The sequence below is a fragment of the Venturia canescens genome, chromosome 6 (genome assembly GCF_019457755.1).
Source record: "Venturia canescens isolate UGA chromosome 6, ASM1945775v1, whole genome shotgun sequence".
Lineage (NCBI taxonomy): Eukaryota > Metazoa > Arthropoda > Insecta > Hymenoptera > Ichneumonidae > Venturia > Venturia canescens.
The window spans coordinates 18,722,831-18,728,117 of record NC_057426.1 but is presented as its reverse complement, the minus strand read 5'-3'; the positions used below and the strand labels follow the sequence as shown (position 1 = coordinate 18,728,117).

The 5,287-nt window shown below is 36.0% G+C and overlaps 1 long non-coding RNA gene across 1 annotated transcript; it reads right to left on the bottom strand.

Moving 5' to 3' along the window:
• Positions 1 to 2,304: 2,304 nt before the first annotated feature.
• On the bottom strand, positions 2,305 to 2,894 carry LOC122412251 (uncharacterized). Its single transcript, XR_006261315.1, has 3 exons — positions 2,790 to 2,894; positions 2,529 to 2,707; positions 2,305 to 2,448 (listed from the first exon to the last, which is right to left on the bottom strand). It is a non-coding gene; the product is annotated as an uncharacterized lncRNA (long non-coding RNA).
• Positions 2,895 to 5,287: the final 2,393 nt, after the last annotated feature.

Here is a 5,287-nt window from a genome sequence, read left to right as displayed (position 1 = left end):
ATGTGCAATGCATTGAGGCTTTGGGGGACGTCGTGGCGGAGCAATTGCCAGATTTATGGAGATTGGGGCAAAATTATTTCGACGGACAATTGCACGTGTCAGTCGACACAGAAAAACAAATATTTGTGGTGCAAAGTAAACTCTCAGAAGAAAGGTAATTATCTTTTCTGAGCCTAAGTAAATGGGAATTGAAGTGGAAAAAATTGTTGCTCTTTTCATTGAAAATTAATTGGGTAGTTTTAAAATTGATTGCAGGCAAACGTCGGAGCAGTGATGGAGTAATTGGAAACGATTGTACTTCTGAAAGAGCAGTTCGACTCGGACGTGAGAAAGTTTGGGAATAATCCAAGGGATAAATTGGAATCTGCTATAAAAATATCAATGACAAAGGCGAACAAGCTTTTTGAGGATGTTTGGTACGCAGAGACCGTGAAGATTCGACGAGAAGTTCACTCGCTTTGATGCAACGTTAGCGATTTCTATTTTGCATGCCTGCCAAGCTCGAGAAAAATATAAATCGTTAATCTCGGCATAAACGATTACGCTCGCGTTAAAAATTTGTTCGTCAACACGGAAGTCGAGTTTTTGAAAAGAGTTCTCGATGAGATCGAAAACAAAATTTCTCAACTGCGGACCAAATATTCAGAAAAAAAACCCGAGGAAACTCCCTTTGCACTTGAAAGTAAGAAAAAAATTATTATTAGAAATCTCGTTAATCTCGAAGCTAGTGGCGAACCGGCTTGGGATGCAATTGCTAATTTATTTCAAATAATTCTCGAAAAATGAATTTTGTGAATTAGAATCAGTTTATGTCTAAAATTTAAAAAATACCGATAATTGACAGATTTTCGTTTCCCAAATTGCAGTTTCCCACGCAGCCTATCTAGAAAAAAAACATTAAACGTTGCGTGCAGGATTTTCTCAGTTCGGATGGTTCCGGAGCAGCAGGTGACGAGAGCGCATATTACAACGTGCCCGCGCATGTACAACGCATTGAGGCTTTGGGGGACGTCGTGGCGGAGCAATTGCCAGATTTATGGAGATTGAGGCAAAATTATTTCGACGGACAACTGCACGTGTCAGTCGACACAGAAAAACAAATATTTGTGGTGCAAAGTAAACTCTCAGAAGAAAGGTAATTATCTTTTCTGAACCTAAGTAAATGGGAATTGAAGTGGAAAAAATTGTTGCTCTTTTCATTGAAAATTAATTGGGTAGTTTTAAAATTGATTGCAGGCAAACGTCGGAGGAGTGATGGAGTAATTGGAAACGATTGTACTTCTGAAAGAGCAGTTCGACTCGGACGTGAGAAAGTTTGGGAATAATCCCAGGGATAAATTGGAATCTGCTATAAAAATATCAATGACAAAGGCGAACAAGCTTTTTGAGGAGGTTTGGTACGCAGAGACCGTGAAGATTCGACGAGAAGTTCACTCGCTTTGATGCAACGTTATCGATTTCTATTTTGCATGCCTGCCAAGCTCGAGAAAAATATAAATCGTTAATCTCGGCATAAACGATTACGCTCGCGTTAAAAATTTGTTCGTCAACACGGAAGTCGAGATTTTGAAAAGAGTTCTCGATGAGATCGAAAACAAAATTTCTCAACTGTGGACCAAACATCTTCAAAAACTTGTTGATTTCGTCTGTAACTGTAATTTCATAAACGTATGAAATTTTTAAATTTCACACAAAAACTGCTGTATATGATATGAAGAAAAATCTAAACCCAAAATTCGCGAATTTTTCCTTTTTCTATTGTTTTCTGATTTCCGAAAAAAAAATTTCGAAATTTTCTATTTATGGGATAAATCGACCTTAGTGATAAATTCTTTTTAGGGTTCAGTTTTCTATTTTTCATGAAAAAAAAGTTTCTACATTTTGGACTATAGAGCTTGTGGAATGTGTAACTGGACTGAATGTTTTTTACTTCAGTCAATATTGAAAATAAAAAATTTCATTTTTTTCCTCTTGCTGTGGGAATAATAAAAGGATAGTGTAAACAACGTACCCGATAGAAACATTAAGCAATTTTTGCCTCTTATTTTAATTACCGATTCGGTCAACACATTATATGCATAAATAATTTTAAAAAAACACAGGAGCATTGTAATTTTCATTTAATATTTTTATTTTATATGATTTTTTTATTATTCATAAATAAACATAAAAATAATGAAGTAGATTGAAACCCATTCATAATGATTCTGAAACAAATGAAAAGAAATAAAAACAATCATATGAATGAAAAACCAACAGATATATTTTTTAATTTCTTGTCATCATATATATATACCACTCATCCACGACGACTTCGGCTGCCACGACCACCTCGCCAATTCCGCCAATAGCGATCGGCGATGATTTGTCCCGTCCGCTCATTCAAACGTGCAATGAAATCAATTTTTTTGGCCTCGCGGGCCCGCCATCCCGCTCGTGTGCCCCGTTCTGGAATAAAAAATGACAAACTGTGAAACAAACGGACATCTTGACGGACTTTCAATTATCATTATCAACCTCTAACTTACTTTTTCTCTGGCTCTCGCTGGCTTGTTGCGGTCGATGTTGCTGCTCGCCGATCTGATCGCCATTTTCTGGCGGCCCTCCTTGTTGGTGCGGATCGTCATTGCCTCGTGGCTGATTATCGCCGTTCTCATTATTATGAGCCCGAAGCTCGCCATCGACGTCCATTCCAGCGATTTTTTTTCTGTAATTAAACGATTAATTCGATCACTACAATAGATTTTATAATTATTATCCATTAAATAGAAACAACGAACGCTACTTACTGGTATATACGTCTGTTGATGATGAGAGGTAGAATGGAAATGAAACGCTGGAGTGTGACCCATCAAGATGGAAATGCGAGTTTGAAAATTTTTTCTCACCAGGTGGCATTTTCAATATCAAGCGTTATCGTTACATTTATCTTGAGCAATCGAGATAAACGTTCTGAATTAATCGTTACATTTATCTTGAACAATCGAGAACGTTACGAATTAGGTGAAAGTCGTTTTAGATGAATGAAAACTCATTTTGTCGAGTAAGGTTTCTCTTACAACAATTAAGAAAACAATTGAGATAAACAGATCTTAAACAATTGAGATAAACGTAGCACAGTATTAATCTAAGTTTAAGCTTGGTTCATCCTATGTCAAAACTATATGAACAAATCTGAACGGAGTTTGAAGTACTTCGGAAAAAACGGCCATAAGTGAAAGTAGTTTTAGATAAAAAATAATCCTTTTGTTTAAGGGAATTTTTTTATGTCAAGCGAACAAACTATCAATAAAGAATCGTGAAATAGGAAATGTGACAAAGAGAAAGCGGGGAACCCCTGCCGCGCTCTGACCACTTGTTACCGACAGATGGTAGCTTTATCGAAAATAATCGGATTGATCAATCATGCTATATCTAGCTCTCCTATATTGTGGAAACATTACGATCATCAAATTATTATTCCTAGCGACGGCTTGCATGTACGATTGAATTAAGTGCTCAATCGATATAGAACTTTTCCGTGGTCGTAAACAATCAAAATGATAGTTTAGTATATAATTATAATAAATAAGTACTTCTCTCGATCACTGGTTACTTTATTCATAAAATATTTTACATCATAATTTAAATGACGCGCTGCAACACTTGTTGAGAATCATAACCGTTAACATATAACCCGGGGTTATGAAAACAAGCTATTTTGAGCCTGTTCAGACCCTACCTATTAAAGATAAGAAAAAACGGTAGGGGTGTGGGTAACTCAGATTAAATAAAAAAATAACGAACATGTTGTTATTAACGAATAGTTGGAATCAGTGGTTAATTGAAATTAGTTTAGAATAAAAAAATATTTTCGAACAGTCACGTCTACATTGGGATGGTCGGAATGGTTATTACAAAATCATTCGTATGCTAATAAATTGTAATCGAAAGACATTCGTTTGGTGGTGATAGGAATTTAGTCTAAAACGTTAGTTGCAGTTAATTATATCGATCTAAGCGCTCACTCGATGAGAGGTATCGAGCATGTCTCTCTCTCTCTTTCTATCTCGCACTCTCATTCGCACTCTAGCTACCCCTCGCATTCTATTGCGCTCTCCCACACTTTCCTCATCCCCGTGTACCCGCGCAGATCTTTTCGTATTCTCTTTCGCATTCTCGCGTATCTTCTTGCATTTTGTCGTTTTATTTCGTGAACTCTTGTACGCTCTTTCACTCCCACGCATAAGGTTGCACTCGGAATCTACATCTAAACTGCACTCTTTCACACTCTCTCGCTCTTTTTCATATTTCTTTCACGTTCTCTCACTCTCTCTTGCATCCTTCCGCTTTCTTTCGCACTTTCTTGCACTATTTTATAAAATCATTGGCATCCTTTCTTACAATCTTGCACACTGTGTACCTCTCTTCGCTCACTCACTTTCTTCTCTTCGTTTCGCAATCTTGTTTTGGATATATACCTACCTAGGGTATATTATCATTATCATCGAGTGAGCGCTTAGATCGATAAATCAACTGCAACTAACGTTTTAGACTAAATTCCTATCACTACCAAACGAATATCTTTCGATTACAATTTATTAGCATACGAATGATTTTGTAATAACCATTCCAACCATCCCAATGTAGACGCGACTGTTAGAAAATAAATTTTTATTTTTTAACCACTGATTTCAACTATTCGTTAATGACAACATGTTCGTTATTTTTTTATTCAACCTGATTATCATTATACCGAAAACATCAGTAATACCGATCTCAGGATTGGAGTGTAGTATTTCCCTCTCACTAATTCAAAATTTCTCGGTCGCCTCCTGTCGGAAAAAACCTGACTTAATATGACATGAAAAAAGTTTGTTCATGATAGTAGCTTTTGTTCACCGATGAAAGTTCATTATTAATATATATTATTACCGAAAACATCATTATCATTATATCGCAATCTTGCTTTGGATATATACCTACCTAGGGTATTTATCATTATTGTCGAGTGAGCGCTTAGATCGATAAAGCAACTGCAACTAACGTTTTAGACTAAATTTTTATCACCACCAAACGAATATCTTTCGATTACAATTTATTAGCATACGAATGATTTTGTAATAACCATTCCAACTATCCCAATGTAGACGCGACTGTTCGAAAATACATTTTTATTTTAAAACTAATTTCAATTAACCACTGATTCCAACTATTCGTTAATAACAACATGTTCGTTATTTTTTTATTCAACCTGATTATCATTATACCGAAAACATCAGTAATACCGATCTCAGGATTGGAGTGT